The following is a 12,915-nucleotide window of genomic DNA, read 5'->3' on the forward strand; positions in this document are numbered from 1 at the left end:
TCCTCCTCTAAGCTATTCCAAGTATAAAGCAGTTATTTTCAAACTTTAAATCACAGAATACCTTCTTAAAAAAAAAAGTGTATATATATATATATATATATATGGGGGTGGGCACCTTGGGCACCTCCTCAGAACCCCCAAGACTGCACTGAGCACAGTGTGAAAATCAACAAAAAATGCAGGAGACTAGAGCAGCAGCAGGTATTTCCCTAACAAATATTTACTGAGCAGCAGCTGGCACCAGACACTGGTCTACAGGTTGTAGGAGGAACCTACACAGGAAATATGACCCCTGCCGTGAAGAAACCAAAAAGACAACAATGTTTATCAATAACATCTCAGCCAGGTGCTGACCACACCTTATCTCATTTGGTCATCATATCAGTCCTATGAAGTAAGTGTTATGATCCTCATTTCACAGCTTAGTACACAAGGCTCTGAGAGAGAAATTATTCACCCGAGGGCACACACACAACTGGTCAGGAGCGGTTGGGACCCACGTCGGCCTGACCCAACCCTGCGTTATGCCCCTCCAGAGCTCATCATCCAGGTGGGGAGGTTGTCTGTGCCTGGAGGCTCAAGTGAGCTCTCTTGGGAACTGGAAATGTGAGAAATAATATTACTCTATGGGGGTTAAACTGTCAATGGATCAAAGAGGAGATATTTACAAAATAGGTCCCAGGCCCAGAAGCTTCTGTGGAATATATTCAATGTCCAATAAATAAACTCAGGTGGGGCTAGGGGTGGGTCAGCCATGAAAGAACAGAAAAGGAGAGGCCAAGATAGATTAAAAAACAAGACAGACACAGGCATAGTCAGGGACCAGAACTTGGCCGAGGAGTTGAGTATTTCTAACCCAGACACAGGCTCCCAGGGCATCCAACTGTGAGATGAATACATCAGTGTGATATTGTGATGTAATAAATATATATTTGGTCTTCATTCTCAGTTCCTGGCACAGAGCTCCTAAAACCCTTGTAGTTTTCTGAGTGATAGGGGCAATAGTAACATCTTTTGTTATCATACTTGGTCTTAGTCCCTGGTTCCTGAAACAAGAGCTTCTGAGAACCTTGGAATCTCAAGAGTGATGAGTATCTTTTTGTATGGTGTGAGGTGACAGATGGCTGGGGGCCCTTAGATAGTTTCAGGTTAGGGGCTGTTCACCAGAAAGACCGAGGCATGATTTCTGCCCCACTCTCCAACTTCTGGGGAGGGGAAAGAGCCTGGAAATTGAGTTAATCACCAAATGTCAATGATTTAATCAATCGTGCCTACATAATGGAACCTTCATAAAAACTGAGCAGGAGGGGCTTCCCTGGTGGTGCAGTGGTTGAGAGTCCGCCTGCCGATGCAAGGGACACGGGTTCGTGCCCTGGTCTGGGAAGATCCCACATGCCGCGGAGCAGCTGGGCCCGTGAGCCATGGCCGCTGAGCCTGCGCGTCTGGAGCCTGTGCTCCACAACGAGAGAGGCCACAACAGTGAGAGGCCCGCGTACCGCAAAAAAAAAAAAAAAAAAAAACTCAGCAGGGTTTGGAGAGCTTCTGGGTTGGGGAACACACCAAGGTGTTGGGAAGATGAGGTGCTCAGAGAGGGCATAGAAGCTCCACAGCCACCACTGCTCCTGCGCCAACATACCTTGCTCAGTGCTTCTTTTCTGTTTGGCTGTTCCTGTGTTGTATCCTTTATAATAAACTGGTAGTAGTAAATAACAGTTCTGTGAGCTGTTCTATCATATTATCAAACCTGAGCCCAGACATTCAACCGGCCCTGAAGTGGGGACAGTCTTGTGGGACTGAGCCCTCAAACTGTGGGGACCTCACTAACTCTAGGTAGTTACTGTCAGAATTGAATTAAATTGTAGGACACCCAGTTTGTGTCTGCAGAAAATTGAAGAATGGCTTGGTGTCAAAAACCTCCCATTTGGTGTCAAAAGTGTTTTGAGTAGAAATGGATCATAGTTTCCAGCCTCTTGAGCTTGAAGTCAGGGAATCCTCTGTGTCCAGGCTCACTGTACCCTCTCTCATGGGTCCCCTGCGAGAGGAGGAAGTGCCAGAGAGGGGACACTTTCTTTCCTCCTTGGGGATGCTGTCATTGCAGTTCTTCCGGAAGACCCTGACGGCTGACTCAGGCTACTCAGCCGTGGTTCACACGTCCTTCTCCCTCTAGGGCCCTCTCTCCTTAGCCGTTCCAACCCCAGAGGAGAATGGGAATTGATAAGTAAGGCCTTAGCCTGAGAGGTTTCTATCCTTGGAGAGGGAGTTCTCATGGTGAATTTTAAAGGTAGCTACTTACAATGACATGGTTTCCCTTGAAGTTTTGACCACAAGGAGCAAATATCCTGATTGAACATTGAGATGTGAGATTCAGGTTTGGGTAGTTGCCAGAGCTCATTGACTCTGAGTGGGCCCAGAAGTTAGCAAAGACTTCAAAGCACCTATTACGAATATGTTCAAAGAATTAAAGGAAACTATGATGATAGCGATTCAGTACATAGTGAGTCTCAATAAAGCAGTAGAAATCATAAAAAAGAACCAAATGGGACATTCACTTATGGCATGGAGTGAGGAGGTCAACACATCTTCTCTCAGAAATTATAAATCTGGAAAAAAAACCTGTCAAAACATATATAACATTAACTTCCTAAAACTAAGGAACCCTTTGTTCAAACAGAAGAATACATGGAACTCACCTGGTAAATGGAACAAATGGAAAACACCTGAGAAAGAAGCAGACCGACCACCCTCGACTGCACCCCAGGCCCCGACTTGCTGCCTTCTTTGATGGGTCTGCAGCTCCCCCTTGAGAACCATGGGGTGAACCAGTAAACTGGCATCATGGGGTTAACTCAGGCTCTCAGGGCCTTTAAAGCTGAGGGTAAGATTCTGGATTATCCAATAATAATCCCATCTTCAGCTGGCCTTGGTTTAGCTCAGCAGATCTCACTAGAACCAATACCTCCCAGAGGGCTTTTGAGAAATTTGTGGGGATTTTAGGGGTTATCTAATGATTGGGGCTTATTGCTGGCCTGCAGTGGACAAGAGCCAGAGTTGTTGGGCCTGCTAAAATGTTCAGGACTGTGCCCCACAATGAAGAATTGTCCTGCATCCCTTGCAACTTTTGAATATCCTTTCAGTCATTCATAAGGTGAAAAACCTGTTTATAATTATTTGAACTTAGAACTAAACTTACTTTACATATAAACAGAAAGTATTTTTGCATAGTTTTAATACATGCTGAATTGCTAAGATTGAGCCTACCACATACATCAAGGTAGGTTGTGTTTTGGCTTTTTGTTTTTTAACTTCAGCAAATTTTGTTCATCCTTTCAGAAAGTCACATCACTAATAGCACCATGATGTGTGGTATTTGAGTTGTAAGACATCTTGTATCAGTCTGCATTTTCTCCATAATTCATTGTGGCTTCTAATGCAATGCAATCATGTCAGTCATTTACATATTGAAATAGATATTACTTTATCATAAGTTACTTTCCTATTCTCTTTTAAACTACAGCTAGGGCATTGTATTGATATATTTTGAAATTATATGTGTAGGTCAGTTACCTTATCTATGAATTTCATAGATAGATGGCATTACAAAAGTATTTCATATAAAAAGGGGGTGTTGGGTCTGACAGTTGAGAACCATCAACTTAGACAATATTCTTATCACTTCCACCTTCTCTCTATTACTTTTCATTCAACAGAGGGGCCCAGATAAAATATTAACTAATAAGAGAAACTATGGGGTGAGTACAATTAAATGCCAAAGTAAATGGTTCAGACTGGGCATCTAGGAATAATTCTTTGAGAAGGTTGCTTAGTGGAGGCTGCAGGAATTAGGGAGGTTTCACAGAAATGAGACTCAAATAGGACTTTCATGGGGGAGTAAGGCTTGGAGGACAGGGGAGGGGAACCTCACCCAGAGCTTTGCACACAGGGAGGACTCTACGCAAATGTGTTGAACACAAAGGGGAGAACAGTCTTAGCCCTCACGTGGTGCAGCACACACCAGGCCACCACAGAGAGACACGGGGCTGTTGTGCACGTTCTGCTCCCTAAGAGGCTCTGAGGGATTTCATCGGTTGGTTATGGATTTCGTTGTTGCAGCACTTCCATGATTAATTATCATCATAGCCCATTGCGGTTGCTAAGGAATAAATGTTTAATTTTCTAATTTAGTGACACTAAAAATGTTGATATTAGAGTCATTCATTTAAATATAAAGATTTCAAATCCCAGTAATAATGGTAGGAGATGCTTAATTTGAAATAAGCTACTGCTTTTCAACAATTAACATTTCCAAACACATATTTTGAATGTTCTGTACTTGTGCCAGTGGTATGAAGGTTCTGACTTAGGTTTAGACCCCCATACCTGGATGATTTTAACTGCAAGTATTTAAAACAAACAAACAAAGTGACTTTTAAAATAAGGACATTTATAATGTCCCAGAAGAGAATTCCAAAGATAGAACAGTTGCAGAGCTGGTAAAATCAGTGATTCGATCCACTCGAGGATTCTGGCTCTTTCCATCTTCTCAGTGATCTTGGGTGTTTCAGCGTGCCTCTGAAGCTGGCTCTCTCCATGGTCCCATTGGTGGTCACAGTTGCCAACTCATATACAGAAGTCCAGACAGAGAAAATGGAATGTTAGTGTCTTAGTTTTTGTTTTTTTTTTAGTTTGAAACAAATCCTCCTAGAAAACTCCCCAAAAGGTTTTCCCTCAAATTTTATCAGCCGGAATTGCATGACATGCTCATGCTTGAACCAAAGGGAATGAGATCAAATGTGTTGGTTTTGGTCTCATCACTGTCCATCCTCTGGAGCTGAGGAGGGACCCAGCCTCTATGGAAGGCTAGAATGAACCAAACAGGCTTCTGACAGCAAGGAGAAAGCAGGGGAAGGTTGTGGAGGAGGCCCGTAGTGTGTCACTACTAGGGATTTCCAAATTGTGTTCTATAGAGCATTCTTCGGAGGTGCAGGAAAAAGGAGTTCTTTGGTCAAATAAGCATGGAAAAGGGTGCACTATATCAGTTCCTGAAAATTCACAACGTCTTCAGCATATGAAAGCCTCTGAGAAAGCCTGTACTTTGTGTTTTTTTTTTTTCTTTTCTGCTGTTTCCCCAATATTTGGGCAACGAATTAAGTAACCTGTGTGTATGGTCAGGCTTCTCAAGATGGCTGTTCTCTTGCTCTCTGTACATCCCCTGCCTGACCAGTGCCTGTTTCACCTAAACCTTATACACAACTGATCTTCCTTTGTTCTTGTCCTGGGCCCCAGCTGGTGACTGTTCTTATCAAAGGGGCGGTGAGGGGCGTGCCATTCCACTGGTTTCCCTCGTAACTAATGAGCCCACCTGACATCAATTCCCCTATAACTGGTAATCTTCCCTCCCCCGCTCACCAAGCAAGACTGCCACCATGTCCTGCCCACCGTCAGCTGAACACAGTGGGGTGTCACTCCAGGACTTCGCTTCAGACATGTAAGATTCCTCTATCAAACCATTGATGTCTCTGCTTCTGACTCTGGCTCTTTCTTCAGTCTTAAAGCTGGACAAGTGCAGGCCTTGCAGGCCTGTGGCGTGCAGCCCAACAACGTGAGTAGGCATCAAGGGCCCCTTTCACAAAGAAGAAACACCTGGCCTCAGGTGGGTAAAGGGCCTTGACCTCAGCTGGTGATGGGAGGAGCCACGGTGTATCACCCACCACTCCACCATTCTCCTTCCTTTCCCCACTTACCCAAGGTTTTCCCTGTATACGTAGAATCAGGAGGCTGCAGGATGGCTGAGAGCCTTTCCTTTGGTGGCTAAAGGTGGGGCACCAGTGACTAAAGCCCTGAAATTGAACTCCAGGCGTGCACCCACGTTCAGCAAATCCAGGAGGTAAAAATTTAACTTTGCATTGGCTTTTAATGGCTTCGTTAACCCAGGATTTAACCAGGTCTGCTGCTTTTGTTTTTCAGTCTTTACTTTGGGTTTTTCCAGTGATTGTTTCCCTTTATGATGGGAGAACGGTAGAAAATAAGGATAACAATCCAGTTTATGAAAGAATCACATCAACAAGCGAATTTTCTAGCATCGCGTTTGCAATCACTCCTAAGAATGCATCTACCAGATGAAAGGCTAGCGGGCTGGGGTGGGCGCGGAGCAAAGCCTCGGCAGCATCTAGGTAACCCGGTCCATGGTCCTCTAGCGCTCTGCGCCGGGGGTTCCTCCCCTCCTCCCGCTGGTGCAGCACGGAGACGCGCCCCCGGGTAGCTCCGAGCGGCCGTGCCTGCCCCTGGGGGTTATGTAGACCCCCCCCCCGCAAGTGCTGCCTCAGCTGGGGAAGATGGGGTTAGGGGCTCCCGCGCAGCGCCAGGCGGAGAACCAGGTACTTAGGGGAGATAGGGAAGGGTGCTGTTGTTCAGGGAGAAGCACCCGAGTGTTTTCCAAGCATTTGGCCATCAGATCGTGCACTCAGCCAGCGTATAAAATCGTAACGTGGGGCGGCGCTTGTATCCCCGACTTGGCTGAGGATGTGGCGGCTGTCTAGGCGCTGTTGTTCAATGCAGGCCACTCCTCCCGCCCGGAGGCCCAGTGCCGGTATCCCAGCCCCGGCCTGGCTGGCCTAGCGCAGAAGCTGCTTGCAGAGGGCAGCGCCAGCTGTACTTCGTGTTTAACCTAGAATTTTTCAGGTGTATTTGACCACGTACGGACATGTTTTGTTTGTGAAAATGTACGAAGTAGTGTTCCATGAAACACTGTTTGTGAGACACTGAGTTGAATACTGGACCTTCATTTGGCTTTCGTAACTATTTTAAGTTAGGTGTCAGTAAGTTTTATGTGCAGGTACATTTAGAAGAAGAATTTTAGACAGCTTTAATTTGGAGCGTTTTGCTACTTTTTTTAAGAGCATAAAAACGTTGCAGAATTCATTTGTTCCCTTCTCTGAATTAGAAAGGGTTTGGCGACCAGGGCAGGCTGGAGACTGACTTGTTTGCTGAAACTAGATCTGGTGAAAAGATCTAGATTCTAGGTCCGTTGTTTTCATTCCTTAGCCTTTGGAGCAAACAAAAGTTAATTCTGTTGGCCAGGGTGAGTTCCAGATAAGATGTCCAGCCTTTCTATTATTTTGTTTTCCCACAGGACACAGGGACAGGAACAATCCGAAGAGACTATCCAAGTCATACGGATTAAACCACCCTAAGGGCAATGTAATGGTTAATAATGTCCAACAATAAGGGTGTGTGGCCTCACTTAGGTCACTAACCAATTTGAAAAGTTTCCACTTAGGAAGTTATTCCATGTGCCCAACCTGAATCTTCCATAGCTCACTAACAGTGAAATTGGACATTCCTTATATTGACAAGGCCCTGGGAGATTCAAAGATGAACAAAATCAGAAACGTGGTCCTTGCTTTAACAAGCGCTATTTAGCTGGTGTCAAGATACAAGTCCAAATGTTAAAATAATAGGAGAGCAAAATGATGTAGGGAAATTTTAGAAGAAAGTCACCAGATAGTATTAAGGCTACATGAGACAGACACACCCTGAATTTCTGCTTTTAAAAACTGATTTTTCTTTGTCCAACCCTCACTAGAAAAAAAGAACATGTTACAAACAATCATACAAGAACCATTCACGTAATTTAGTTGGCAGGAGCCCGTACTTAACTGGTGGTTCTCTTTTGGATTATCTTCTTCAATGAAAGTTCCTATGAATTGCAAATAAGTAATTATACACACACATATATTACAATCAAAGCTAAGCTCCTTGTTCATGACAAAAGAGCTTTTATATACATAGTGTGCGTGGAGAAGCAAATATAAATCTATTCCTTATACAGAAAAATGTATGGAACTTTTAAAACCAATGGTACATCAAGAAGGTGGGTATTTTAAAAAGATTTTTAGATACGTGAGTGGAATTGAAATGCTCATCGTTTAAAAAGCTTAAGTTTCGGGCTTCCCTGGTGGCGCAGTGGTTGAGAGTCCGCCTGCCGGTGCAGGGGACACGGGTTCGTGCCCCGGTCCGGGAAGATCCCACATGCCGCGGAGCGGCTGGACCCGTGAGCCATGGCCGCTGAGCCTGCGCGTCCGGAACCTGTGCTCCGCAACGGGAGAGGCCACAGCAGTGAGAGGCCCGCGTACCAAAAACAAAACAAAACAAAACAAAACTTAAGTTTCTACAAATAGGTTAGGGAAAAAAAATTACTTTGGATTTTCTGGACCCACCTCTCCTGCTCCCTCCCGTTTTCATTTGGACCTGCTCTTTCCTTTGGCCTTGCTGCCCCTGCCTTGTTCAGTTTGGATGATGCTTCCAGTAGTTCCTCCTAAGTGCAGGAGTTTTTGGAAGGGAACTTTGTTTTATTGGTTTGGAGCTTGGGCCCAGACTGCTCCAACTCCATCAGCCCTTTTCGCAATGGCACTCACTGGCAGGCTGGAGTTCTGGAATGGCCAGACTCACCCACTACGGGCTGCTCTTCTCAGAGGGACTCCTTGTGTGGTCACAAAGAGAGGATCTCTTTCTCTTTATTGCTCCCCTCCTCTCCCCTTAGTGGGCCGGACCTTCCAAACCTAGCCTATAGGGGCTAAAAGGCAAAACTTAGGAGTTATTTTTGTTCCTGGAGATGTTTCACATGTGAATGGTACGAAAGTATTGGTAGTTGAGTTTTGCCCATTTCTGGACCATGTCTTTATGAGATTTGATCACTCGGGAGTTGGAAGTACAGGTGCTAATTTATGAGAACCACAGTGGAGAAATGGAGGAATTATGTACTCTTTGGATCCAGACTGGGTGGGTGGCTTCTGATTCATGTTGCAATTGCTTGTCCAGAAATGAGAGTTGCTCTCATTGGTATAACTACAGCTATAAATGGTATGGAAACACAATTTAATGAACTTCTTGTTGAGGTAGAAAAAAAAAAAGAGGTGATGGGTGAAGTTACCAAAACACAAGGAAGGAGTCCCTCATTTTTTGATAGTTTCATTAAAGAAGCTAAACCCTGGTGCCCGTTACATAACCCTCTGCTTGTAAGAGCGCTCCTTGGCATGAAGGGTGGTGTCCTTCTTGACCTGCAAGTGGCCGACCTAGTAGTCTGCACAGACGTAGATGGCATCTCTCAAAAGAGAGATCATCAAAGGGTATTAAACATATCATTTACACTAGAAACACACATTCAAGCACAGAGAAATTGCAGAGGAAAGAGAAAACCAATGGCATCCATTTATTGAGTGTCTCCTATGGGCAAGGCACTCTGCTGGGCACAACACATATTATCTTATTTAATCCTTAAACTGTGAGATAGGTGCTATTTTTGGCACTTTATAGATAATAAAACAGGATCAAAGAGGTTCAGTAACTTATCCAAGGCCACACATCTCAGAGGCAGAAGGGCTGGGTTTCAAGCCTAAGTCTGTCTCCAAAATCCATGTTTTTTCTGTTATGCTGTGTTGATATGGCTGATGTGGAGGTGAATATTACAACTCAATAATTATTAGGGACCATAGTAGGATTAGCCCTGTGAGATTTAACCAGCTCAACGTCTATGTGCTTTTCTGCAATGTGGTGAAAATATAATGGGAAACACCATGAAATCAATTCATGGGAACCCTTGTTAACCAAGGGTTTTCTGCTCTTGGACATTAGAAAGGTATCCTCTCTCAAAAAAAATCTTGAGATTGGGGATTAGGTCCCCCAAACACTTTTGAAGCTATCACTTGGGGTGACTACAGATCTTTGCTGCTCCTGTATCATCCCCACTGCTGCTCAGCACACTGGCACCATGATGCAAAGTATTAATTTACTTCCTATTTGCTTCTCCCTACTCCCAAAGAATGAGATCGACTTAGGACTCAAGCTAAGCACCACATGGTTGCCTGGCAAGGTCAGAACTGTTAGGGTTGATAACCCCCCAAAATGGAAGGTCAGTAGAGCCAGAAGCCATGCAGAAGAAAGGAAGCCCAAGCAGAACAGGAGAAGGGGCAGAACCTGTCTCTCTCATTGGAAGGAGGATTGAAATACTTTTTTAAAGAGACAAGATACTACTCTTTGTCTATCAGACTGGTGTATAAAGATTGCTCACAGTGAGGTTGGTAAGGCCGAGGGATATGGACACTCTCATTCACTACTGGTAGAAATAAATTAATAGCCTTTTCGGAAGGTAATTTGGGAATATGTGTGAGAAGAGTATGGTATAAGTCAGTGGTTCTCAAACTTTTGCATGCGTCAGAATCACATGGAGGCTCATTAAAACACAAATTGCTGAGCACCACCCCCAGAGTTTCTGGTATTGTGATATGGGGTGGAGTCTGAGAATTTGCATTTCTAACAAGTTCCCAGAAGATGCTGATGATGCTGGTCCAGGGAGTACATTTTGAGAAGCACTGGTGTAAGTGGTTAGGAGCTTAGCTCTGATGTTTATCAGCTGTGTGACTCATACAAGTTACTTAACCTCTCTGTCTCACCTGATTTTCATTAATTAGAAATGGGGACAATAATAATACCCACCTCATACAGTTGTTGTGAGAATTAAATGAGTTAATATATGCAAAGTGTATATAGCAATGCTCACTAAATGTTAGCTCAATAAATGTTGTCATAATTTAAAACACTCATTCCTTTTGACTTGACAGTTCCATGTGTAAGTATACATCTTAAGAGAAATAGTTACAACTTAGATGAAATAAATTCATTGAAAAATACAACTTAAAACTGACTCAAGAAGAAATAGAAAATCTGCACAGCTCTGTATCCTTTGAAGTAATCAAACTTGGGATTTAGCTGGTGGTCCAATGGTTAAGACTTTGCCTTCCAATGCAGGGGGTGCGTTGTTTGATCTCTGGTCAGGGAGGTAAAGATCCCACATGCCTCACGGCCAAAAAACCAAAACATAAAACAGAAGCAATATTGTAACAAATTCAATAAAGACTTTCAAAAAATGATCCACATAAAAAAAAATCTTAAAAAAAAAAAGTAATCAAGTTTATACTTAAAATTCTTCTCATAAAGAAAATTCCAGGCCTCAGGCCTCACTAATTTCTTCTACCAAATACTTAAGGAAGAAATAATACAAATATTGTACAAAGTCTTTCAGATAACAGAGGAAGAGAGAACATTTCCTAAATAATTTTATGAGTCCTGCATAACCCTGATACCAAACCTGACAAAGACATCACAAGAAAATTATAGACCACTATCTTTCATAAATATAGATACCAAAATTCTTAACAAAATATTAGCAAATAAAACCCAGCAAATTATAAAAATGATAATACATCATGAACAAAATCTATAATAGTTTCCTATGATTGCTATAACAAATTATCACAAACTCAGTGGCTTAAAACAACAAGAATTTATTCTCTCTCAGTTCTGGAGGCCAGAAGTCTGAATTAAGATGTCAGCAAGGTCACATCCCCTCCAGATGCTCTAGAGGAAATTTTATTCCTTTCTTCTTCTAGTTTCTGGTGGCTGACAGCATTCCTTAGCTTGTGGCTGCATCACTCCAATCTCTGCCCTCATCTTCACATTGCCTTCTCTTCTGTGTGTATCCCAGAAGTGCAAGGTGGTTTTAACATCAAAAATCAATCAACGTAGGCCCCAATGTACACACCTTGTATAATTCCCTCACTTGAGCAGGACTTGTGAATATGATGGAATAATCATATCTGTGATTACATTATATAAAACTCCATTGTAGCAGACTAGAGAGAAATTTTCCTGATGGCCTTGAATAAGCCAACTACCATGTTGTTGAGAGGGCAAGATGGCAAGGTACAGTGGGCAGCCTCTAATAGCCCTCCACTCACTGCAAGCAATTCTACAACAACAGGAGCTGAATTATACCAACAATTAATGATCTTGGAAGAGGACCCCAAGCCTTAGACAAGACTGAAGTTCCAATTACTGCCTTGAGATCTGGTGAGACCCTGAACAGAGGATCCAGTCAACCCACATGACCACACTCTTGACCCACAGAAACTGTGAGATAATGAATTTGTGTTGCTTAAAGCCAAAACAACAACAACAACAATAACAAAAAACAATGTTACTCATTACATTAACAACACAAAGGGAATAAATCATATAATCATCTCATATACAGAAAAGTCATTTAACAAAATTCAGCACCTGTTCATGATTAAACTTGTCAAAATAGGAACAGAAGGAACCTTCTTCTATTTGATAAAGGGCAACTATGAAAAATTGTATCTAACACCTTTATCTAATACTTTCTCTCCAAGATTGAGAACGTTGTGAGGTATTCACTCACACCAGTTTTATTCAACATTGTATTGGAAGTGCTAATCCATGCATTTAGGCAAGAAAAAGAAATGAGAGTTAATCAGATTAGAAAGGAAGATGTTCAACTCTCTTATTCACAGATGACATGATTGTATATGTAGAAAATCTAAAGGAATCCTCCCCACCCCCTGCCCCAAACAAAAACTACTAGAACAGTGAATTTGGCAAGGTTGCAAAATATAAAGGCAATATGCAAAAACCAAGTGTATTTCTATATACTGGCAATGAATAATTAGAAAATGAAAAATTTAAGGTGCTATCTATACTAGCAAAAAAAAATTTAACAGAGATGTTCAGATTCTACACTGAAATTTGCAAAACATTGCTAAGAAATGTTAAGAAGAAAAAAAGACCTATAAGTGTAAAGGTATATCATGTTCATGGGCCAGAAGACTCAAGATACTGACTCATCCCAAATTGATTTATAGATTCAGTGCAATTACAATTAAACCCAGCAGGTTTTGTAGAAATTGACAAGCTAATTCTAAAATGTATATGGAAATGTATAGAATCTAGAGTAGCCAAAACAATCTTGCAAATAAGAACAAAGTTATAAGGTTTCTGCTACCTCATTTCAAGATTTATTATAAAACTCTAGGAATTAAGATAGTGTGGTATTGGCTAGGA

This window comes from Grampus griseus (genome assembly GCF_964374135.1).
Source record: "Grampus griseus genome assembly, chromosome: 13".
Taxonomy (NCBI): Eukaryota; Metazoa; Chordata; class Mammalia; order Artiodactyla; family Delphinidae; genus Grampus; species Grampus griseus.